Source organism: Canis aureus, chromosome 6, assembly GCF_053574225.1.
Source record: "Canis aureus isolate CA01 chromosome 6, VMU_Caureus_v.1.0, whole genome shotgun sequence".
NCBI lineage: Eukaryota > Metazoa > Chordata > Mammalia > Carnivora > Canidae > Canis > Canis aureus.
This window is the reverse complement of record NC_135616.1, coordinates 48,231,255-48,258,395: the sequence shown is the minus strand read 5'-3', so window position 1 is coordinate 48,258,395 and position 27,141 is coordinate 48,231,255. Positions and strand designations below refer to the sequence as shown.

Sequence of the window (27,141 nt, the reverse complement as noted above, 5' to 3'; positions counted from 1 at the left end):
AGCATTGATACGGTGGTTACGTGATGGAAACCAAGTGAGTCCTTCATGTGCACAGAACAAAGCCAGCCCTCCAGCACTGAGCCACAGCCACATGCAAACACCACCACCAAACACACAGTATTTTTTATCTGAATAGACTGTTCGGGATACAAACATCCGAAAGTAATGAGTCAGGCTCTTCCAAGCATATGCTTCATTCTTAAGCCAAACAAATTGCCATAGTAAGAGAATGGCTTCAGGGCATAGTACCTGGGCACCTGAGCAAGACGCCCACCTGAGGAGGTCAATAGGAATAAGCTAAGTGTTTTCACATTCTTCTTACCCTTGGGGGCTGCCCAGCTATGCCCTTGTGGAGCCTGGAAATCTAGTTTTCTCAAACTGTGACTCCTGCTCCCTTTGGAAATAGACTGCATTTTCTTGGTTTGAATTGTTAAGCTTCTCCCCTACAATACCTTTTAATCAAAAGGTGGTGGATGGCACACATGGGATAAATTTCATTGATGTACTGTGGACATTTCATAGCTTCCCAGGACCTGGGCATCCTGGCAGTGGTATTAATAGTACATGGGAAGGACATTTGGCCGTGAGCCACGCTGGTCACAGGTAGCCTGGAACTCAGTGTCCTGAGGAGCTGGATATAAGGGGCAGTGGCTTCCAAATCCCTGGGGGCAACCCACAGCTCTTTCAGAAGAAATCAAGGCAGAGTTCTTTTGTTCCAAATACAGTACAAGCATGAAAAAAGGAGAGGAATATCCCCATCTGGACACTGCCAATCAATTAATTCAGGATGTTCTGCTCAGCCTGCATGAAGAATGCAGAGTGGTGTCGGCCAGGACACACTCACTTCCCTGTCCTTGAACCTCTCTTACCTACTGCAGTAACTGATTTTCCCAAATGTAGTCCTGGTAAGTGATTGGATCATATCTTGGGTTTCTGTCTCTTCTGTAGATGATAAACCTAAGACAGGTCATGATCTGTGAGTGACTGTGTGTGGTTTTCCTCCATGACCTCTAATGTAGCCATGGCTGCTTTGCCATTTGATTTACTAGATACCCAGAAATCGGATATATTGAAAAGAGGAAAAGACGCATAATAATCTTTCACCTTTGAAGTGACTTTTATGTATTACAACTCTAGATTCCAGAGTGGGCTAGAATTAATAATGGAGGGATTTTCATGAAAAACGTAATTATCTTAAGCCGAGTTTTTATGGGTAGAGAGTAAGTGGCCATATCAATAGATAGATATGATAAAAATGACAGATATAATAGAATATAGACAGTATTGTATATTAACAATATTTACTAAAAGTATGTTTTTATGTATATACATACATATGCAAACATAAACACAATCACAGGGAACCGAAAAGGCATTTTAAAAATATAATATCATCTAAAAGCTGTCCCTCTGGTAAGAGGGAAATGGAAAAGTACAGCTCATTTTTCTTCTCCTTGGTGTACCCTTGAGGAAATGACAATGAATTTCTCCCCCTGCCACCGCCCTGTGGTGTAATGAACTGCCTTCAGTCTCTGCGACACAGATTTTTATCTTTGTGAAATCCTCCATTCCAATAATGTTATCTTTTCACTTCACAGAGCTAATAGGAGTTATTACTGCAACCCAATACAACTATATCTCTGTGTAATACTTGTATCCCTAAAGAGTACCATGTCAATTGTGAATGTTTAATGAATTGGATATTTTTAAATGTATAAAAGGACCTTGCCTCTTAAGGTAATCAATTATGAATCTTTTGGTAAAACGTATAATCAATAATTGACTTATTATTGTTTAAATGTATATCCGTATATACTGGGTTAATTTATAAATCTTTCCAATGTAAAAGGATTCCTACAAGTCTGAATCCCAATAGTGATTTTATGAGCAAAATGAGCAGAGGAAGTCACTAAGAGTGTAAGGTGACTCTGGGCTATAATGTGACTAGCAAGGATTTCTAACATTTTATCTGACGTATCCCCTAATGCCAGGGGCTGATTGATGCCCCAATCAGCATCAATGGCCATGCAGAATTCAAGTTTTAGAGAATACTTTTAACAATGGCTCTATAATAAAATTCCCACTAGAGTGACAGCTGCTAGATTTTGAATTCCTTGATCCCAGAGGATATGCCTGCCCATGTTCATACTTCATTTCTCAGCCTGGTGCTTTGAATTTAAAGGGTGCTTTATATACATATTTTTAACTTATTTTAATATATAAATATGATTCATGTTTTAGACAAGTAGGAAAGGACTATCAGTACCACATGTGGCCCTTCGAGAGAATACCTCTCCTTCCACATCCTAAATTCTTACTTGAGGAGACAGAGCTAGTACAAATAGAAAGGATAATATTTTCACATTTCTTAAAAATGTTATTTATTCATTCATGAGGGAGAGGCAGAGACACAGGCAGAGGGAAGCAGGCTCCACGCAGGGAGCCCAATATGGGACTCGATACTGGGTCTCCAGGATCATGCCCTGGGCTGAAGGTGGTGCTAAACCGCTGAGCCACCTGGGCTGCCCATGTTTTCACATTTATTTGAAATAATCTTAATATTTGGAATTCGAATATCTTGTCTTGACTTCAAGTGAAACTAGAAAGGCCAAAAGAAGGAATACAGTACATAGAAGAGAATCAATCAACAGACAGTAAGAATTTCATGTAACTACTGGCATATGCTCAAAAAATATTTTTAAAAATCTGAATTGGGCCCAAAGTGGTTTTTCTTTTGTCATTTACACTGTAATTTAAACTTTTATATGTTACTGAAAGTGGGATCTTTTAGAGCGAATTCAATTTCTTAAACTGATATCATTCCACAAAATGGAGATAAGAATGTTGCACATCAAAGAAAACAAACTTGGAAATAAGGCTGAGGTAACAAGCTGAGATGCTTAAGTCAGAGGCACACTCTCCTCCTCTAAATGCTGCTCTGCCCTGTGTCTTCTACATCCCATGTCTACAGTGACTCTAGACTTCACACAACAGCCAGCTCTTCTCAGTGGTGCATCTGAAGATAATGAAATTTTGCCAAGATTTTGATCTGGTTAGGTCAGACCTAACCTTAATCTGCATGAGATATCATGAATGCACAATGAATAATGTATAATCAATAATTGACTTATTATTGTTTAAATCTATATCTGTATATACTGGGTTAATTTATAAATCTTTTCAATGTAAAAGGAAATTTAAACATTAGATGTTTAAACTAGACTAAGATAGTCTATTCTCAACATGGCACTCTTTTGAATTTAATGATTCTTTTGTTCAAACACCCTCAATGGCTCCCTCCTGCAGAAAAGGAAATGGTAAAACCTTTCTGATGGCCTTCACTGTGCCTCTCTGTATCTGTATCCTGCCCTTCTCTCCCTCTCCACACTGTTTGCTGTGCTCGAGTCCCGCCAGTATCCTTAGGTAGTCTTCTACCAACCAATTGGTCTCTTGGAATCTTGTTCAAATGTCATCTTCTCAATGACCACCCCATTTAAAAGGTAACCATCCCAAACCACAGCCTGGGCCAATCCTCCTTATCTTGCTCTATTTCTTTTCTCCAGTTTATTTACACTTTTGAATATACTTTACACCTTTTTTATTATTATGTTTATTGCTTATTTTCTGTCCTGCACCCCTTAGATATGAGTGTTACAAGAGCAGGGACTTTTGTCATTTTAAAAAATTGATATACCCAAATGCTTAGAACAGTGTCTGACATATAGGTAGGAATTATTCAATAAATATTTATTGATAAATGAAGGGAGGAATATGTTCAGCATTGATTGTCATTTATTAAGAGGTATCATAAAAATAATATGAAACTCAAATTTTATTATATATGATTCTCTAGGCTTTGGGTCATATGTCCATAAATAGATGTTCCACTGAGATGCAGAGGAAAGAAATAGGCTTGGTGATCACAGTTCAAATCACAGTTCTACCCCTTCCTACTTTTTCCATAGTGAAAAGTTTTGGGGTATTTTGTTTTACTGGGCATGGAGTAGAACATGGGGCTTGAACTCATTACCCTGAGATCAAGACCTGAGCAGAGATCAAGAGTTGGATGCTTACCTGACTGAGTCACCCTGGTGCTCCTCCATAGGGAAAAGTTAAGTAAATTTCTGTGGACTCTAGTTATCCCTTGGTGAAATGGCAGTGATGAGCACAGTTCCTGGTGCAATGGGCACATGATAAATATGAATCTTAATTTTTTCTTCCTCTAATCCCTCAGCAATTCTCACAAGGTAGGATGCAAAAAGGAAAGTCAAAAGCACTTGCAGAGATCCATAGTGAGTCCCCAAACCTCTCTACACAGGAAATTGTGTAGAAGATTGAAGGGAGGTGAAGAGGCAGGTATCAAACCTCTTCAAGCCCTCATTCACTGGAAGGCCTGGCCAGTGGGGGTACTGAGAATGAGGACAGACAAGAGGAGCATACCTTAGCCATGACTGTGGTGGAAGAAGTTTTAGGCTGAGCATGAACAAGATGGTGGTGGAAAATGCTGGCCACTCAGAGCCATGAAACCTGACCAAACATATTCAAAGCAAAAACAGCCTGAACCCAGAGTCAGAAACCAAAAGCTAAGTCAAAGAAAGTGGAAAAGGGGTCAAGAATAAAAGGTTGAAAGTGGCTAGAGGGAAATGGATTCAGTGAAAGTCATTGCAAGTGGTCATGTCCTACAGCTGCATTGAGAGGGCCAAATGGATAAGGTGCTTCTAGAAGGGGGTGGCCCAGGTCTGTTAGAAAGTCCTACACATAATGACAGCCTAGGGAATTTTTTTCTTCACTGGCACTGTTCTGATGTTTCTAAAAAAGACTTTCAGCCTGGAGAAATTAGAAAAAGAGGCAGGATAGGGAATATTAATTTTCTTCCTCAAATCAGAGAGAATATTACTTGATACTCTGAAGTTAGAAAGGAAATTAAAGTGAAAATATGTTTTTAAAAATACAGTAAATTTTAATCCTTGTTCATGGACATAATGAACAATCAGTGAATGAATATTTATTGAGTAAATGCCCCCAAGATATACAGCCATGCTTCACACCTGTCATGCAAACACCACTTCCAGGTCTGAGTTCCACATTAGGAGTGATTTTGATTGAGAAATCCTCTCAATAAATCAGTGCAACATGGGGATTGTTACTGTTTTTTTTTAAAATCTTAGATATGAATATGATATTTTTTATATTTAATAAATAGCTAACCTGTTAAGTTTTATAAAATTCATTAACAAAATAATGAACTCACTGCTACTAGTAGTAGTAAAACCAGGTACCTGTCAGAGAGCTGAACAATGAGCTCACAAAGCACCAACATCCTCTCCTGAGGCTACTGGGTCTAGAGCTGGCTCTCACTCAGCAGGGTCAGAAACTTGACTTTATAGGATCATCTGGTGATGATTGATTTCCACTAAAGAAATTCACAAAACAGGCAAATTCAGATTTTCAAATTTACAAAGAATTTTTTTTGGACATCAGCCACATAAATTTAATAGCAAACAATCTAGAATCCCTTAACATATTCCTTTTGGATTTAGGAAGAATCTTAATGACTATTTCAGTAAATAATCTACAAAGAATGTTCTGTGAAACATTAGTTCCTCAAGATGCTAATAATTTTCCTTAGGGGAAAAAAATTCAGGGTCAAATAAGTTTAGGAAATTCTAGGATAAACAATGTTAAACATGTTTCTTTATCACAGAACTTCCCAGTCTTTCATATCTAAAATTCTATTTGAATCACAAAGAGAATCTCAAATAGTATGAAGTTCCCATATATTCTCTGTTTTTTTTTTTTTTAATTAATGTGGTTCTAGAAAGGTAGATGGGGTGTGCTTTTCTGCCTTAGAAAACTGTCTGTTTACATTGTCTCTTTTGTTTTTAAGGGACTTGCTATCATCTGAAAGGTTCGACTTCTTTCAAAGGAATTTTAAAGGTGTTTGTGACATAATCCAGAGCTAATGCAAAGTGAGGCATTGACCAAATTTTCTTATACATTATAATGAGCATGGGTAGGAAAGATCTATGCATTTATTGAGAGCAACCTAGCAAGAATTGCATTTGCTCTGATAGGTGTATTCTGGGAATAAATAGTTATCGTGGGCCATACAATGTAGCTTTCCCTTCTTGCTAAATCTAGGCTTTGCTTAGGAATCACAGATGTGTTTATGTTCTGCATTTAAGTAAATAAGCTCTTTGATCTTTTGGGACATATAATCTATACAGATTCAGATTTTCTGAAGCTAAGGAATATAAAGAAAGACCCTTATTTAAATATCACTTACCATTTAGTTAATGTAGTCCCTTCTTAATGTTTAAAAAATATTGCATTAAATCTTGCTTTCTAAGAAAAAAAAAAAAAAAACCTGCCTTGGTTTCTCCTATTATTAACACCATGCATTTGTGATGTACATTCGTTAAAATTGATGAACCAGTAACAACACATTATTCTTAGCTGAAGTCTATAGTTTGCCTTCAGTTTCACTCTTTGGGTTGTACATACTGAGTTTTCACAAATGTATAATAACCTCTATCCACCATTGCAGCATCATATAGAAGAGTTTCACTGCCCTAAAAATCTCCTGTGCTCTACCCATTCATCTCTCCTTCCCACTCCTCAAACCTCTGGCAACTACTGATCTTTTTACTCCATAACTTTACTTCCACAGTTTTGCCTTTTCCAGAATATCACACAGTTGGAATCATTACAAGATGTTCTTTTTCAGGTTGGCTTCTTTTACTTAGTAATATGTGTTTAAGGTTCATTTAGGTCTCTCATGGTTTCACAGCTCATTTCCTTTTATTACTGAATAATAATAGTCCATTGTATGAGTGCACCATGGTTTGTTTATCTTTCATCTCTTGAAGGACTTCTTGATTGCTTCCAAGTTTTGGGAACTACGAATAAGGCTGCTATAAACATTCTGTGCAGGTTTTTATACGGACATAAGTTTTTAATTCATTTGCATAAATACCTAGGGGAGCAATTGTTGGATCATATTTTTGTAAGAAGCTGTCAAACTGTCTTCCAATGTGGCTGCTCCATTTTGCATTCCCACTAGCAATAAATGGGCTGTTGCTCTACCAGTATTTGTCAATGTGTAGTGGTATATTTTTGTTGTTGGAATTTGCAATTTCCTAATGACAGATGATGTAGAATAAGCATAAAGATAAAATAAGCATCATTTCATATGCTTATTTGCCATCTCTATATCTTATTTGGTGAAATATCCAGATATTTTGCTTATTTTTTAATTGGTTTGGTTTTTCTTCTTATTGTTGAATTTTAAGAGTTATTTGTATATTTTGGATACTTATCCATTATGACATGTGTTCTGCAAATGTTTTCTTCCAGTCTGTGCCTTGTTTCATTCTCTGAATGTTTTTGTTGTTGTTGTTCTTGTTGTTGTTGTTGTTGTTGTTGTTTTGCAGGGCAGAAGTTTTTAATCTGAATGAAATCCAACTTATAATGTTTTTTAAGTGGACTGTGCTTTTGGTGTTTTATCTAAGTCATTGCCAAACCCAAGGTCACTTAGATTTTCTCCTATGTATTCTTCAGGATTTTATCATTTTGTGTTTTAAATTGAAGTCTATGATCCATTTTGAGTTAATTTTTGTGAAAGGTATAATAAGGTCTGTGTCTAGATTCTTCTTTTCCTTTTTTTAAATGCAGATATCTAGTTATTTTAACAGATTGAGCACTATTCTGTTCTAAAACTTTCATTTTGAGGAAGACATTTGGGAAAATGCTGACCTACTCTGCTTTCATTGCACATATGAAGAAATTGAAACCCAGAGAAGTGAATTATTTCTTCAAGGTCATACAACTCATACGAGATAAATTAAGACTAAATACTGGGCTACCAGGGTGGTTCAGTCATTTGGGTTTCTAACTCTTTTTTGGGGGGGCGGGGGCTTCTAACTCTTGATTTCAGCTCAAGTCATGATCTCAGAGTCATAGATGGAGCCTCCCATTAGACTCTATGCTCAGCATGGAGCCTGCTTGCTCTCTTTCCCTCTGCTCCTAACCCTGCTCATGCATGCTCTCTCTCTCAAATAAATAAATAAATAAATAAATAAATAAATAAATAATAAATAATAAATAAATCGTGAAGGAAAAAAAGGCTAAACACTGACTTACAAAATAGAATTTCAATTTTAATTTCCAATGGCATGTATCTTTCCACTGACCAACGTACTTGTATCTGTTACCTTACTCCTTTTTTTTTAATGTCTTTTTTTTTTTAATTTTTATTTATTTATGATAGTCACAGAGAGAGAGGCAGAGACATAGGCAGAGGAAGAAGCAGGCTTCATGCACCGGGAGCCTGATGTGGGATTTGATCCCGGGTCTCCAGGATCGCCCCTGGGCCAAAGGCAGGCGCCAAACCACTGCGCCACCCAGGGATCCCCTTATTCCTTTTAAGTTGAAAAGTTTTCTCATACAGATTAAATAATCAGATGGTTGTTTGGTGAAACAGATCAAACATTTCATCTAGGTGGTGGTGTAATTTTGATTTTTTTTCCTATTTTACTTCTATGTCTCCTATGGCATAAATTATTATATCTCTCAGAGATATCTTTCCTTAGTCACTATATGTACATATATACATATATACAAAATTAAATTAAACATAAAAATTGTGTGTATGTAAAAAAACATATATATATACATATACAGCAGATATAGATGATAGATAGATGATAGATAGACATCAGAGATGGTGTCTTTTTCCTTAGTCACTATATATATTTTTTTTTTTTTAATTTTCTTTGTCCTTGATTATACATACCACAATACTTAGGTTTTGATATTACTTGAGGTATAACATTAATAGGTATATAATTTATCTTACGTTAGTCACTGTTACTGCTGATAAATTCAACATTCAGTTCAATGCATTTTTACTGAGCTCTTGGAGTCTTGGTGCTCTTTTACTGGGTCCTAAGAAGGGCGGAGATTTCAGAAACACCTGAGGGTTTTTTGTTTGTTTTGCTTTGTTTTGTTTTGTTGATAAAGGTTTCAGAGATCCTCTCACATTTCTACTGAGCTTTTGTAAGATTTCAAAATCTTGTCTCTTATGTTTAGATACTATTACAGAGAGTTAATTTGTTTCATTTAATGTTGACTTTTCTGACATTTCTAAAAGTTAAGACTACTCCAGCCTGATGATCCCTAGGACTGTCAAGAGAAAGAAATTAACTTCCTTTGGCTCTAACCATTGCCCCCAAATATGTATTCCAATAAGGTCTGTGGATATAGTATCTCCAATTTCCAACTAAGGGTGAGTCTATTTTTATAAGCAACAGATAAAAAAAAAAAAAATAAGCAACAGATAATGCACAGTATTGTAAAACTATACTTCCTCTCCTCTGTTCCTTTTCAGATGTTCAAATAGGTCATGCTAGAATTATGATTGGCCACTTTAATTGAGTGCATTACCCTTGGATGGAAGGAAATCACCCATGTATCTCTAGATAAAGTACATCAGTTTTACAGAGTAAGACTTTGTTGCCACTCAGAGCATAGCATTGAATTACTGTCTCTGCTGGACATCACCTGAGGAGGCTAATTACTTTTTCTAAAACCCAATTCTCATAGCAGATTGCAAAGTATTTTACTTTAGCAATTAGATGTTTTGAATTGTGGGTGTAAAAACTCCCATTATTTATAAGAAACTGCTATCATATAGATAAAACATGTGAAAGGAAGATAATCTAGTGAGAGATATAGAACAGAATGTGTCTAAGTTGATATGATTGACAATAATAAAAGTTCAGTGAAAAGAAAAAAAAAACCCCACCAAATTTAAAACAATGATATGCTTAAACCAATCAGGAACTGGAGGAGTAAAAGAATGTTGTAAGTATCAAGACAAAACTCTGCATATAGTTGATGTTCAGTCAAAATTTGTTAAATGGAAAAAAAAAAATTTGTTAAGTGGAATTGACTTAAGTCATGATTGAGACACTTGAGGACTATCTCCTGTCTGTTTAAAGCAGTAGATGTACTTTAGACATCAGAAATGTGGAAAGCCAAGTTTATATTTTATTAATTTTGTTTTAATATTGACTTAAAAATATCCTATTATAAAAAACATTAAAACATACATGAAAGTAGAAGAAATTGTATAATATTACCACAAGAATCAATAAGCTTCAGCAATTATAAATACACTGTCCATCTTATTATATCTATCCTCCTCACCTATTACCCCTTGCTGTTTATTATTCTTTACAGCCTTATTGGGATATAATTTATACCCCAATATACATATTACAACTACAATATTACTATATAACATATTACAATATTACAATATATAATATAACATAAAATTTACCCATCTACTGCATAATATAATTATTTTATAAGGTTGCAACCACTACACAAATCTAGTTTTAGAACATTTCTATCACCTCCCCAGAATTCCCATGTGTTCATTTGGACTCAATCCCACTTCAAACCTAAACATAGGTAACCAATGATTCACTTTATGTCTCTATAGATTTGCCTTTTCTGGACATCTTATATAAATGGAATCATACAATACATAGTATAATGTTTAGAGGTTCATCTATTCTATATCATGTATCAGAGGTTCATTCTTTTCATTACCACATGGCCTTCCACTGAAGGGATACACTACATTTTGTATACATCCCCTCACCCTTTAAAGTACATATGATTTATTTCCATTTGAGGGGCTATAATGAGCAGTGGCTGCTATAAAAATTTATGTGTAATTCTTTTTATGGACATATGTCTTTATTTTTCTTCTAGACACCTAGAAGTGAATCCTGGGTCATATGGTGAAATTACATTTAACTTTTTAAGAAATGGTCAACCTGTTTTCCAAAGTAGTTGTATCATTTTAAAGTCATTCATAAAATTTCATATATAGTCTTTGTGTTTATGTTCAATTTAAATATCCTCTACTTCCTCTTGTGAATTCTCCTTTGAGCAATGGATTATTTAAAAGTGTTGTTAAACATCCAAATTTTTTAGGATTTCCCAAATTTCATTCTATTCTTAATTTCTAATTTTCTCATAATTTATTTCATTCCAATCCTTTTGAGTCTATTGAAATTTGTTTTAAGACCTGGCATATTATCTATTCTGAAGAATGTTCCATGTGCTCCTGAAAAGATTGTGTTTTCTGCTATCATTGGGTGGAACATTCTATAAATATTGATTAGTACAAGTTGGCCAACAGTCTTGTTGAAGTCTTATAAATCCTTGCTATTTTTCTTTATTGTTCTATCATTTACTAAGAGTGGATTTTTGAAGTCTCCAATTATTAAAATTGAATAGTACACTTCCCTTTTTAATCCTGTAAACTTTTGATTGATGGATTTCAGAATTCTATTATCAGTTGCATATATATTTTCAGTTATTATATCTTCCTGATGAATTAGCCCTTTTATCATTATGAAATGTCCCTCTTTGTCTCTAGTAATATTTATTTTCTTTTTCTTTCTTTCTTTTTCTTTCTTTCTTTCTTTCTTTCTTTCTTTCTTTCTTTCTTTCTTTCTTTCTTCTTTCTTTCTTTCTTCTTTCTTTCTTTCTTTTCTTTCTTTCTTCTCTTTCTCTTTCTTTCTTTTGAGAGAATGAGGGGGAAATGATACAGGGAGAAGGAGAAAGAGAATCTTAAGCAGGCTCCATGCCCAGTGCAGAGTCCAACATGAGGTTTAATCTGACGACCCTGAGATCATGACCTGAGGTGAAATCAAGAGTTGGATGCTTAACCAACTGAGCCACCCAGAAGCCCCTGTCTCTAGTAATATTTCTTCTGTTAGTCAATGACTTTTTTTTTTCTCTCAGCACATTGAGTATTTTATTTTCTTGCTTTCAGGACTTTTTTTAAATGACAAGCCAAGTAACTGTTAGTCACATTATTGTTCCTCTGTGTATGAGTCAGTTTTGTCTTGCTGTGTTCAAGATCTTCTCCTTGTCTTTGGTTTTCAGCAGTTTGACTATGATTTTCTAGATGTGGCTCTCTTTGTGTTTGCTTTACTTGGAGTCTGTCAAGCTTCTTGGATATGTACATTAATGTTTTTTATCAAATTCAAGAAATTTTTTTAGCTGTTATCCCTTCAAATGTTTTTTTGTTTGCCCCTTAGTCTCTTTCACTGCTTTCTGAAATTCCCATAAGCCTCTGAAGATCTATTCAGATCGCTCATTCTTTTTTTCTACTGGTTTTTCAGATTGGCAAATTCTATTTACCAATCTTCAATTTTACTGATTCTTTCTTCTATTACCTCAAATTGACTATGAAGCCCAAGTTGGAGAGAGGCATGCCTCAGATTATTCTTTCCCAAAGTTCAGTCATTTTCCATGAATAACTGCTTCTCAAAGTTTATGGCTCTATAAATTTCTAGAGTAGTAAGATGAGTTTTTGCAGTTATTGCTTTTTAGAAAGAGATTTGCCAAATCTCTCTCTCTACTATACCGTAAGTCCCACCTCTGTGTTTGTGGATTAGTCTCCTATGTCTTCCATAACAAATTAGCATGAACATGGTGGCTTAAAATCACAGAAATTTATTCTTGCATATTTCTGGAAGCTAGAATTTTAGAGTCAAGGTGACAGCAGGGCTTCACTGTCTCTAAAGGCTTGAGAAAAATTATTCCTGGCCTCCTCCAGCTTCTGGCGGCTACAAGTGCTCTTTGGCTTATGGTAGCATGACTCTAATCTCTGCCTCTGTCTTCACATGGACTTTTTGTCTATGTGTCTTACTCTATGTCTTTTCCTCTCCTTCTAAGGACCACAGTCATTAGATTTAGTCATTACATTTAGAATAACCAAAATCCAGGATGATTTCATCTCAAGCTCCTTAACTAATTATATTTCAAAGAATTTACTTCCATGTAAGGTCATATTTTGAAGCTCTGGGTGGTCATGAATTTTGAAGAAACATCATGCAACCCACTGCAGTTCCCAAGCTGACTTTTGAAGTCAGCATCCAGACAGGGCTAGCTTACTGTGTATTTGGGTATCTATGTTAACTTCCTGTCACAAACATACAATAAACGCTTTGATTGTTCTCTTGTAATTTCTGTGCCTCGATTTTTTCATATTTTAACGAGTTGAAGCTCATGAAAGTACCAATCTGATAGAATTTTTGCAAAGACTAAATGAAACATTTTCAATGTTCTAATAAAAGTTTTTGTAACTTGTAAAAAGAGGAACTGTCATGTAAATATCTGCTCCATGGCATTAGACTGTTGCTTATTGATGATTACACATGGGTTAAAGCCAAATAAAATGCATCAACTAGTTCCTAAAATGTTTAGAGAATATTTTCTTCCAGTGTCAATCAAGATATATCTGCAATATAGAAAATGAATCATCAGTTGCCACTTATACATTAATGGTTACTGATGAGGTGCTTGGCTCCAAAATGAGATGCTCACTCCCTCACTACGGTGTGAAAATATAACTCAGCAGTAATCCAAACTTAAAATACACCAAAGACTTTTCCCATTTTAGCGTTTGTTTCTATAGTCTCTCACCTCTCATTTCCAGAGCAGAGGAAATGTACAATTGTAGAATTTTATTGGGATCAAATATTTTCTTCTAAAGGGTTTCCGGAAATTTATATTCTGATTGAAGTCAAATATCTGACACCCCAAAACCAGTCACCTGGTTGGTAACTAAAAACTAGTGAAATCTATCATTTAGAACACTTTATAACAAAGTCTACACTACTGACCTTTTAGAAAGTCAGTTGTATTGGTCTCTTGTGGAATCTAGAAATTTAATGTAGTGAGGACACTACGGACTCTTTTTAGGGAAAGACACTCATTTCCTTAGAGATATATAGAGCCAATGATCTATATTCCCTGACCCTATAAGTCTATGAAAATTTTGTCGGGTTCTTAAAAAAGAAGCAGGATGTTTTCTCCAAATCTCTAATCTCTGAGGATTTTCACTCCATGTGTCTAGTAGCATTTAAAATAGCTTTACTGGGGAATAATTGAAAAATATAATGCTATATATTTAAAGGGTACAATGTAATTATTTGATATATATACACATGGTGGAATATTTACCAAGGTCAGGATAATTAGCACATCCATCACCTCACATAGTTGGTTGGCTATGAAAGCATTTGGCTTTCTCAACAGAGTGACTGCAGTTTACCCATTATCTCCAAACTGACCATTTTAGGCTATTAGGCATCTTTTCTTGTGGTAAGAATGCTTGAGATGTACTCTCAACAACTTTCAAATATGTAATATCACATTATTAACTATAGTCACCATGTTGTACAGTAGATTTTCAGCACTTATTCTTTGTATAACTGAGAATTTGAAATAATTCAAATTCATTATCTGTATCATTATGAAAAACAGTATAGAATTTCCTCAAAGAATTAAAAAATTGAACTACCATATAATCTAGCAATCCCACTTCTGGATCTATAACCAAAGGAACTAAAATCAGTATCTCAGAGAGGTATCTGCACATCCATGTTCTTTGGATCATCACTCATAATCTTGATTATTATGATATATGAATGGATAAAGAAAATAGGATACATATAATGGAATATTATTCAGCCATAAAGAGAGATCTTGCTATTTGCATCAACATGGATGAATCTGGAAAGCATAATGCTAAGTAAAATAAAGCAAATACATGTGGAATCTAAAAAAATCCAGTGTCTAGTAGAATCATTAACTCAAATTTTATCCAAAGCCTGTTCAACACAGCAAGCAATTATTGTAACCTAATTAGCTTTAAGGTGGCTTTCTTCCATCTTGACACATCTCTAGAGGTAAAAATAATAGGAACAAGAGGATATTTTGGTTCATTTTGTCTAACCATAGGTATTTTTTTTAACATAGAGCACGTAGGACTTACCGCCACACAAATACACACAAGCAATAATACACGAGGCCTGTTTGTTGGATTATATAAATGATAATTTATATCTTTTAATAACTTAATTGGCATTTTCACATCCTTCTTTCTTGTTAAGAAAATCTTTGGCGGTGCCTGGGTGGCTCAGTTGGTTTAACATCTGACTCTTGATCTCAGCTCAGGTCTCAATCTCAAGGTCATGAGTTCAAGCCCTGGATTGGGCTCCACATTGGGCATGGAGCCTACTTAAAAAAGAGAAAAGAAAAGAAAAGAAAAGAAAAATCTTTTAAATCAGAGGAAAAAGCGTTACTTTCTTCATTTTAAAAATCAACAACTAAAAAAAAAAAAAGATCAACAACTGAATAAAACTCAGAACAATTAAACAAGATACTCAAAGTCAACAGCTAGAAAGTGACAGAATGGAAATTCAGGTTCAAGTCTTGAACCATCACATAACTTTGCAAGTTGTTGTTCTAATAAATGCACAATATGATTCAGATGTTTGTCATTATTCACATTGGTTCCTAAAACATAGGTTTCCTTTCTAGTCCTAATGAGATATATACTTTTTTTAAAAATATTTTATTTATTTGAGAGAGAGTGCACACAAGTGTGGGGAAGGGTAGAGGGAGAGGGAGAAGCAGGGACCCCAACACAGAGGCTCTATCCCAGAACCTTGGGATTATGACTTGAGCTGAAAGCAGTTGCTTAACTGACTGAACCAACCAGGTGGCCCTGAGATATATACTTTTTATACTGTTCGTGAAGGACTTTTCAGTACCCCTCAACTGTATTTTGGATTTTATTAAGACCGAAAAACAAGTTTGAGGAAGAACAATCTAAGAGTAAATGGGAGTCACAGATTCAAGGAATGAATAGATAGATCTTCCTGCCTTTGCCCTAACGGTCTGTAGAAAGCATTTGGCTTTCTCAACAGAGTGACTGCAGTTTACCCATTATCTCCAAACTGACCATTTTAGGCTATTAGGCATCAGTTTTAAGGGAACTAGATACATTTCTTTCCATCAAGAGTACTATTTTGTTTCCTCATAAACATCAAAGAAAATAAATTCCATTTAGATGATTTCTCATGATTGACACCAATAATTGGGCTCACATATTTAATAAGACAAAATCATAAAAGTAGATAGAACTCATTTGGAAAAATAGAAAGAGTCTAGAGATGGTGGGGTCATTACTTAGAAAATAGAAAATCTCTGTTGAAATGCTCACAATATTGGATGGGAAACGACATTTTATTTCTACAAATACATATTGAACGGCACTCTGTCCTGGATGCTGTGCTAACAGTACAAAGATTCACTCAATCACAAATAAACCCAAGTATTCGTTGTGCCCTTAGTATGTGTTAGAGACTGCTACTGGTGCAGGGGACACAGCAGTTAACAAAATAAAATCCTTGTCCTCACGGTCAGGGTGTGTGACTAGTCTCACTAATGCAGAAGTTTATAGAAGAGACATATGTTGTCTTTAGTCCAAGCCTAACTGTAGGCTAATGAATATTAATCAGCTGTCTTGCAAACAGCAAACATTTGGAGTCAGAGCTGGATTCAAATCCAAGTCCCAGCACTTCACACAGTGTAGCCCTTAGGAAAATTACTCAGTCTTTTTGAGTGCCAGGTACCCTTTTTAAAAAGGCATCTATATTATAACAAAGTTGTATGGTCATAGGTCATGACTACACTTATAGTGATGAGCACTGAATAATACATAGAACTGGCAAATCACTATGGGGCACCTGGGTGGCTCAGTTGGTTAAGCATCTGCTTTTAGCTCAGGTCCTGGAATCCAATGCCTCCCTGTCGTTGGGCTCCGTGCAAGATGGGAGCCTGCTTCTCCCTCTGCCCTTCCTCGTCCTCCTCTCCCCCACTCTCTCTCTTTCAAATAAATTTTTTTAAAAAAGGAAGAACTGCCAAATCACTATGTCCTAGATTGGAAACATTGCATGGCAACTATACTTCAATAAATAAATAAACATATAAATAAATAAAATGGTAGCTACATCATATAAAATGAAGCATTTCACAAAAAGCACTTCATATAAGGGCCGGAACATAGTACGCTTCAATATGTGTTTGTTTCCTTTCTCCATCATTTCCTTTGTGAGGATAAAGTAAGGAATGATATGCCCTCTGGGAGATGGCTGTCTGCACAGCCTGGAGGCATTCCACTTTCTGGATAAACAGCCTTATGCCTGGTGAACTGTACTGATGGAAAGTTCCAATAGAGAAAGAACAAACTAATTTGGAAGGGGTAATCAAGACTCTCCATAGTCCAAACAGGATGATTTCCCGGCCATGCAGAGAACCAATAAATCTCCATCCCAGAGACAAAAACAATTTTATGAAACCGCATGAGGTTCTTCTAGAGAGGGAAGTTTCACAGAGCACAGTGGTCATAACCCAAAACCTATGCCATCAAAGGAGGGAATCACAGAATATTTTGTTAAAGAAACATGATTCTACTTAAACCTTTAAAATACATGCTAAGTATCCATAGCACTTAAAATCACTGCAGGTGATTTGACCCAGGCAATGGCTCCCTCCTCCCATCCCATCATCTGAATGTAGAACGTCACTTTCTGCTGCTTCTGCTCATTCATCTTCTGGGTCTCATGTCCTCCTGTTTTTCTCCATAGTGTACTTGGTGTTTCCTCCCAGTTTCCATTCTTTTCTCTGCTATAATCTACATCCTTTCTTTCCTGGTGAATATTATATACCAAATGTTCCCCTTTCCTGTAAAAATGCTACTATTGCTACCAGAACAATATGCTGCTCATTGAGTGATTTTCCCGGATGGGGTCCTATTTACCTGCCCATTCCTCATGGTCTTCTTTGTAGCTAGTGTCTTAGGTTATAAGTTGGCTCCCTAACGCTATGAGTAGAACCCGAATTCTAGAGCTGAGTTGGATTTCTTTCTCTGTGAGAAATTGGGTAAGCCTGTCTAAAGTTTAAATTCTAATTGCCAACTTGAGCCTCAGGTGATAAGCCAGTAGGTATGTGTTCATGTCAAAAATATTTGCTGGCACACCACCACAAATAGAATCCATCTCAAACACAATCCCCACAATGGAGTAGACATCATACAATAAGTGGACTGAAGACTCAGCTTTACCTCGGCTTCCCAGTTGGAGTAAGGGCAGGCACTTTGCCCTTTGGCAGCCATTTTGTATGTTGGTTGCCTTGCTCCAAAAGGAGAGCTGGATAATAATAGTCTTTCTCAAAGGAATTTGAATGAGGAAAAGGAAAATAGGCAGGTAGCCATGAGAGAGGTAAAAGTGAAAGGTGCTAGGGAAAATATAAATAAAAAAGTCTTCAGGGACGCCTGAGTGGCTCAGTGGTTGAGTGTCTGTCTTTGGCTCAGGACATGATCCTGGGGTCCTGGGATGAAGTCCTGCATTGGGCTCCCCACAGGGAGCCTGCTTCTCCCTCTGCCTATGTCTCTGTCTCTCTCTGTGTCTCTCATGATTACATAAATATTTTTTAAAAACCCAAAGAAACAAAGTCTCTGTCCAATGCAGAAAACCTCTTTACAAAGACAATAGAGAAAGAAAGCACCTTTGTTATTGTTAATCATTAAGCCAGAAGGAGGAGCACCACAGGCAACCCACCCAGAGATTGCAAAGATAGAAAGAAATCTTACCCTTTTATATAGCTAAGCAGATACAACTTGTTGCACAGATGTTCTCAAGATAAAGAGTAACTAGTCCTCAGTATGACAAATTGCCAGCACCACTTGTTATCCAGAGTTTATCCTAACTGTACTTGGTATTGGGGTAACCATCTGTGTTAGCTAATTGGCTTTCTCCAAAGGAAAAACAAGTTTCTCACATCTTTATGGCAGGAGGGAGATTGGAAATATGGGTCAATGAACCCACTGAAGTTAGGCTTCTAACCTGTCACAGAAACCAGGAGATGGAGGCCCTCACTCTTCTGAGGTTCACATTCCAAAAAGATGGCTCCCTGGTCCTTGCAGAAGACATGCCTGGTCCGCAAATTGACATAAGTCCTATCCATCTTCAAAACGATTTACATACAGGGAACCTGGGTGGCTCAGTGGGTTAGATGTTTGCCTTTGGCTCAGGTCATGGTCCCAGAGTACCACTGAGCAGGGATCCTGCTTCTCCCTCTCCCTCTGCCTCTCTCCATTCTCTTTCTCAAAAAAAAAAAAAAAAAAAAAAAAAAAAAAAAAAATTAAAAGGATTTACATCCACTTCGGAGAAGAGAATGAATGCCCTTATAACTAGAGTTTTCTGAAGTAAATGCTCAAAGAAAAAGTAAGCGAGGGAAATATCTTTCCTAATTTCAATGAGAGAATGAAGACTTTCAATTTGTGTGTCCTTACAAAGATCCTGATGTAGAGAGAAAAAGGTTGGGAGGATCATCATGAGGGACCTGTGTGAGATGAAGTGATGTGGTAAAAGAACAAATGAGTCAGCAGAGGCTATAAGGTAGACAGAGACATCTATCCCAATATTCATATTTACATTGATATCTAGAATTGAGGGTTAGGAGAAATGAGAGAGCAACAGATATATGCATGTAGCAACTAGCTGAGCAAATCCACCATTTTTTGCTATAGCAATTTTCTTCCATCCAGAACCATTCGTTTAAGCCCTGATTGTTCATATTTCACTACATTCTTCAGTTATATATATAATGACAACCACACACCCTCCTCCACACTTACATCATTACCTGAAATAACACGAGGAGTCATTGTTTCTTGTTTAAAAAACAAAAACAAAACAAAGCAAAAAGATTGCTTAAAACACGATGGAAAGACCTTTCCCTGAGGGGTTATCAGTGATCCTAATATTGTGAACACGTTGTCACCCAGAAAAATTGCCTCCTCTGGGGGAGCCTTGATGTCTGGAACATATGAAGGTCATTCTGTTAATTCAGAGTCCCCCAGACAACACTAGTGAATGGTCTACATGGTTTTGTGGACATGCAACTCAATGAAGTGAAAGAAGGATTGTGACTATAGAGGCAACCTTGGATTTCCTTGAATATCACAGCTCCTTTCTGGTAAGAATTAAATAGGATTAGCCTCTGTGCAAGATAATCACAGAGTAAGATGTTCATCTGTTTGTTCCTCTGTCCATTCACTTAACTAACCAACCAACAGTTATTGGGCCAGGTGGGGTCCTATGAACCCACAACAGTGGACCCAACCAGATCAGCACCCTGCTGCCAGGCAGCTACACCCTAGCAGGGGAGGCAGACCACAAGCACAGAAACACATAAAGATATCATACATCAGGGCACAGCAGGGAAGAGATAAAACACAGGATGGTGGGTGCTAGTGTAGATAGGTGGTCAGAGGGATCACATATATTTTGTGTTTATTATCATTCTGGTGTGGGTTAGGCCCACAGGATGAGCTAAAGCATGACAAATCACATTTCCCAAGGGTCAGTGAAAAAGAAGCAGATGGCTGGAGCTGGATGCTCTAAAGGAATAAATATGAAAACTCCCTTTCTGCACCATGGAGATAGGCCAGCTCTTTAGGGCCTCTACTCAGCTTCCCCCAGAGAGCACTTGAAGAAGCCAAGTGAGGGATTAGTCATTGTCACTGCTATTAGATTAAGAGGCCCATCGCTAAAGAAGACATGACACATCTTCCAACAGTGATGCAAGCATAAAGCCCTGAGGAGGGCAGGGGGAAGGCACCGTTCTAGTTATCCTGAGACCCCAGTGTTATTATCCCAGAGTACCCACAGGAATTTATTTTTACTCTAGCAGGAAGCGTCTGGCCCACCCTCAGTGTCAGCAGTGGCTGACATAAAGGGAGTTAACAAAGGAAGCACTTGGTATGAACTTCCCCAGGGTTATGGTCTGACCCGCTGCCAGCACACACCACACCTGCCCTGTAATGCAACTGACTATGAGTGCCTTCTCTCCCAGACTGTCATCACCTCCAGACCCTGAAGGACAGAGACCTTGTCTGTTCCTCATCTGACTGTCCAGCGCATGGCATTGTGCTTGGCCCATGGAGGGAATTTAATATGCTGTTGAACAAACTAGACCGGATCAAGTCAAACATTTTGCAGCACTAGTGGCTCCTCTTCTCAATAAACTACTCCTTGAAGCAAATGAAATGTAAGAAATGATTATATTACTTCTGTTATCATCTGCTTTGTATTCTGTTTGGTGAGATTGCACTGCTTTGAGAAAATAAATGGCTAGAGCTGGGAGGTTTTTAAATGACTCTTGAAGGTAAAAGTTTGGAGCCCATGGAATGAGAAGCTGGATAAAGCAATAGCAGGCCATTGGTGGCCTTCTCGGAGTCCGAAACTTGAAGACTGCTGTCTCCACTGTGTGTGCAGCAGTCCCTAGTGGACTCTTGGCTGAGGACACCTGGGGATGAGATATAGTTTATTCATGTTCAGATGCCCTTCTGGAAAAAGCACAATTCCAGGTGCTTTGTCCCATGCCCAGGGGCTTCTCCACTCTGTTACCTTGCCCTGATGGCTCCAAACAAAGAATTCTGTGGGCTGAGGACACTTGCACCTTAAGCACAATCACATTTGTTTGAGTATGTGAATGCCTAGAGCCGCAGTCTATACTGTTCATATGAAAGTAAACTCATAGAATCACTGGAACTTTGCAAAAGCGCCGAGTAAAGTGATAGACATGAAATTTGGGACTGCTCAGCCTCAAAGAAAAGTTTAGTCAAATGCAAACTCTATTCCCCAAAACAAATCATAAATCTATGTTGAACCATGCTCAACAGGTAGCCCTCCAGAGAACCCATTTGGGGAGAGGTTAGCAACTATCCAGTGAAAGCAGAAAAAGTCCTCTGCCCAAAGAAACTGGCCTTAAGGAGAACTTTGGCCTGATTCATACAAATAATTACAGTAGCTAGACTGCTAGCATCTCTTACTCCTCACAGAGTCTGAAGAGGGAGCTACTCTGACAGGGGTAGGTCTTTGGGCCCATGCTGGGGGCATATGCATCCAGCCAAGCGCAAGAATGTGATGAATACCATGGCTAGAGGCGACTGAAAGGCAGTAGGATATAATGATGACAAAGGTCCTGCTGACAAAGGTTATAAGGCAGAGTCAGAGATGCCACTAAATCTTGTACTGACTGTGGATCGTGGGCCAGTGACCAGTACAGTGAGCCTTGTTTTCTCCTCCTCACGTTCAGCCCGGGCGCCTCCCTAGAAGAGTGCACTGGTCAAGGTGAAGTACCAGGTATTCCGTTAGCATGTGAGGAGAAACTATTGGGACTTCTATCTGCATTTTAGTTTTTCGGTCTTCTGTCTTTAAATTTCTTTTTTTTTTTTTTTGTATGTTTTTAATGTACATGGTACTACAGTGGTACATAGATAATTTTAAAATTATGTGGCACAAAAGGGTGTGAAGGCCACAGGTTAGAGTACTACAAGTTAGGAAAACATGGGTTCAAATCTCCACTCTGCCACTTACGAGTTGCCCGACCATAGGCAAATCCCTTAATTTTTCCAAGCCTAAATTTCAATCTGTGTATTAGCGGGATAATAATAGCACACACGTCATAAGATCGTTGTGAGGATTAAATGAGTGCTTAGCATGGTGCCTGGCAAGAAATAAGTGTGAAATAGATAATAGCTCTTATTACTCATCAACAAAATGGAGACGATAATTTCTTTCTTGCTAAATTGTTGTGAAATTTAATGACATGGTATATTTAAAAGCACTTTGTAAAGTATAAATTCCAGACAAGTGTAAGGCACTATTTTTATTGCTCGTTGAAAAACGTTGCCAAGCGCCAGACCATTAGGCCGGTTCAGTTCAACCCTTCTTTTCTGGGACCACCTGACTTTCCCACATATTTCAGAATCATCACAGGGGAGCCTAGGAGAGGATGCTCATGGCACTGATGCCCCAAGGTGTTTCTCTATAAATACAACTTGTACATTACCTGGTCAGCTGGATGTGGCCTGGATAAGGCTTCTCCACTACCTCCATGCTCCAAATGTCAATATTTTCTAGCTAAGATCAGTATACTCCTAGCATTTCCCAAGATTCTTCTCCTTTAAAATATAGGGTCAGAACCTGAGGTGCTTTGTTCACAGAAAGCAGTGCTTTTGAAAACAGAAGATTTATGTATTTAATAAGATCTACAGAATCCTGTGAGTTGGTGCCAAACTAGGTTTCAAAAACAGGGCTGGCTCCCCGAGCGAGCCATTTAAATGGAAGAAAACATAACCAACTTAATTCCAGATTTCTTTTGGTAGAGTAAATGATTTAAGACTCAAATCATCACTGTTTTAGCTCTAGTAATAACATATGACGCTGGTTGGCAGAGCAATGAATACAATAAGAAATACGTATTCTGACTCCCCCTGTTGAATCACCTTTCATCTGTCTCTTTCAGTGACCCAAGGAAAAGGGGGCAGAGTGAGAGTCAGGATGGTGGAGGAGGCAGGCTAATGCTTCCAGGTGACTCAGATCTGGGAGCAGAATGTTAGAGGATGCCCTCCCCTCAAGTTCTCTAGGGGCACCACGTTGTGGAGGATGCAGCTAGCTCAGGGATCGTCCTAAAGCCGTCATTCTTCCGTCTTGAAGCTGGGGTTCAGCCTCCCTGGGACCAATCTCCCATGGGCTAACAAGGTGGAACTTTAGTCTGGGCATCTGGAAAACGGTGAAGGGCAAGAAATCCCCTCCCACCCTTTTGTGTTCTCGGAAATTGCTGCCTTCAGAGAACCACCCCAGCTCTATGTGATAGGATTAGACAGGGCTCTGGACGACCTCTTTGAGGACCTGTGGCCCGGCCAGATACAGACCCTCCCAATTCCCACAAATGATTAGCTGAACTGGTGGTCCCCACTGACCAATCTGGAAAACTGCCCACTAATTTAACTTGATTAGACTCTATCAGGCTTCCCTCCTTTCCCCCAAGCTCCAGGACTTTGGCTGCCTCTAAGCCGCAGCAGGCTTTTGTGAGTACTGACATGCAGAACATCCTCCCCTTTAGAGGCTCTTTCCTGCCCAAGTGGTCACTTCGCACACCCTGCTAGCCCACCCCACCCCCAAACATCCACTTCTCTCTAGCCCTCACTACCTCTCCCCATAAAAGAAAAGTCCTTTCAGCCTGACTTCTGAGATACTCTCAGATGCCTTCTTACTATGGGTGTGTTTGGGCTGTTCAAAGAATAGCCAAGAGGCCAAAGTGGCTAGAACCCAGGAAGCATGGGGTAGGAGATAAAATTCGAGAATTGGCATGTTCTAGACCATGCAGGCTTTATAAGCCAGTGCAAGGACTTCCGTTTTTACTCTGAACGAAATGGAAAACCAACAAGGAGTTTGAGCAGTATTGCTGTGATTGAACACTTCATAGAACATTTTAACACAAAAATACTCTGGAGTCCAAGTGGAGAACAGACTGGGAGAGAGGAATGGGAGAAGCAGGGAAAACATCTAAGGAACTAGCACAACAATCCCTGCAGTAGGAAGACGGCGGTGACAGATTATAGCCCAAGAGGGCAGGACCCAAGGAGCTGGAGTTTGGAGGATGTCATGCTTTGTATGCTTATCAGACGTAAAGTGGAGCTCTAGGTGAAAATTACAAATATTCATACAAGTCGTGAATTTGAGACAAAAATCTTTACAGATTTTGAACATTAATATCCGACGTTATCTATTATCTAACCTTAATTATTTAAATAATTAAAATGTAATTATTAAAGTCAAATAACTGTTTTGTGTAGCTAAGTATACATATTTAGCTTTGCCTACTCCACGGGTCTCCTTTGCCTGATATGCTAATTATGCTTTTGCCTCAGGCCTTTGTCCTTCATCCCCTCTGTCTCCCGGTGTCACCCACAGCGCAACACGGTAAACATCAGTGACAACAAGCCAGAATGCAACCAGACACACTGCTTCGCCCCACAAGACAGCCTTGAATAAGAAACAAAATGCAAGCCAGCCTGAAGATTGTGCTTCACAACGCGGCTGGTTTACACTCTGGAACAGTCTCCTTACCTTATTCTGATCTGGAAGCAAACATTGCGTGGACCACACTTCGAGGAGTACTGTTCTAGACCATCAGCTCACTCACAAATAACTACCCGGCTCTCATTCACTTCATGCAGCTCCCTGAACAAGTATCACTTCCTCCCAGAACATTCCCTCCTGCACGGCTGTCTCCCTCAGCCTCCTTTACCTCACTTTGGTTTCCTCTTTAGCTGTGACCATTATGTAACTTTACATTATGTAATTATTTGTTTAGTTCAGTTGAACAAAGTGCGTTCAATTAGGGTGTGAATTTTGTTTTACGGGGTTACAGCATCAGTGTCTAGGAAACCACCAGCCACAGACAAGGATGTAAACATGGAAGTGAGTGAAGAGAAACATAATGACTGTTAATATCAGGGCCTCTGTTTTCCCTTATTTTGTGTCCATCTAATAAACCTTCTCATTTCTTTATTTTTAACAACTCATTTTCCTTATTTTAAGTATAGTCCGTGTGAACAATCTGTTATGGGATTTACGTTTTGTTTCCATTTTAAACCAACCTGAAAGTTTTTCACGTTAAAGGAATAGAAAGTGAATCCATTTACATTGTTAGACTGATACATTTAACTTGTATTAATTATCATACATTTGGCTTTTTTTTGTTTGTTTTAAAGATATCTGTTCTCCTCTTATTTTTTCATATTCTGCTATATGGATTGAGTTTGGGAAACTATTTCTCCCCTCTTCGTTCTGTAGTTTCTCAGATTCTCTTATCAGGGATGAAAGACTAACTTGATCCCCCTCCCCCAATTATTTACAATCATTGATTAGTAACTTTTCCCCTGTGTTTTCACAGGGTTTTCAATATTTATGTTCACCATCCCCATGTAGTCATTCCTATATCAAAAAGACTTATCATAAAATCACACATGATAGACTCATGGTTGTGTTAGGAGTTAGAATTTCCTTCTCAGTCAGGCAGAAAATCTATTTCAGAAGAAGGCAATAGGATCTAATTATTCTTGAGCCACCCATTCATGTAAAGTAGTATGTTGTCATGGATCCTAAAATATTTCAGTTCACACATGTCACAGTGAAGCTTTGACTCAAGCAAGAACTAGGATGGATATTTTTGGTCTCAGTCCATATACCCTTCAAGGAAAAGTCCACAGATACAAACCATTCTCATGGTCTAAAGGCCTGGGGTGAGGACAGGGAACATAAATCATAGACTGAAAAAAAAAATAAATAAAAAATAAAATAAAATAAAAAAAATAAAAAATAAATCATAGACTGTCATTTAATGAACATTCAGCGGTGCCACTAGCAATATCAGCTCCCTGGAGAGAAGTCCTTGCTCCTGGTTTCCTTCTACACTCACAGGATGGGGAGCCAAATTGAGCTGCAGATCCTTACTTTCCAGTTCCTATGAAATGCAAACAAACACAGGACAATGGATTTACTTATGGAACCCAAATCCTCCCTGTAGGAAAAGGCAGGAAGAGGTTAAAGCCCCAGAACCGCTGCCTTTAGTTCCTGAGCTAATCCCAAATGAGTTCACCACCCGCTTCTAGCTCTGCTTTCTCAAAAAGAGACAATCAGGGGATCCCTGGGTGGCTCAGCGGTTTAGCACCTGCCTTTGGCCCAGGGCGTGATCCTGGAGTCCTGGGATGGAGTCCCACATTGGGCTCCCTGCATGGAGCCTGCTTCTCCGTCTGCCTGTGTCTCCTGCCTCTCTCTCTCTCTCTCTCTCATGAATAAATAAATAAATAAATAAATAAATAAATAAATAAATAAATCTAGTTCATTTAAAAAAAAAGACAATCATGACAGCATTTCTCCAACCAGAATTTACAGGGTAAGGGTGACTTTTGTCTCTAGTTTTCAACTTTTAAAAAAATATGTTTCTGGGGCATCTGGATAGCACAGTTGGTTAAATGTCCAATTCATAGGGTTTGGGCTCAGGTCATGATCTCAGTGTCATGAGATTGGGCCCCATGTAGGGCTCCATACTCAGTGGGCTGTCTGCTTGGGATTATGTCTCCCTCTGCCCCTCCCACTTGTGCTCTCTCTCTGCCTCTCTCTAAAATAAATAAATAAATCTTTAAATAGATCTATATATTTTTTCTATATTTTACTGGTCATTTAAATAGAATTTTGAGAGGAAAAATAAAAATGCCTTTTCCTCACATCACCATCTTGCTCAAAAGTGATTTCTTTATATTCTACTTGGTAGCAACCAAAAAAAAAAAAAAAAAAAGAAAGAAAAGAAAAGAAAAATCTGAGAACCAGTTCTGGGAGTCAG

General features: G+C 37.9%; 1 protein-coding gene across 1 annotated transcript in view; it reads right to left on the bottom strand.

Moving 5' to 3' along the window:
* The window catches only part of RGS7 (regulator of G protein signaling 7), a 581,352-nt gene extending 556,292 nt beyond the window's left edge, over positions 1 to 25,060 (bottom strand). Inside the window, exon 1 of the mRNA XM_077901487.1 lies at positions 24,864 to 25,060. The gene's annotated coding sequence lies outside the window, so the exon portion shown is untranslated. The remainder of the gene's footprint in view (positions 1 to 24,863) is intronic.
* Between the last annotated feature and the right edge of the window lie 2,081 nt (positions 25,061 to 27,141).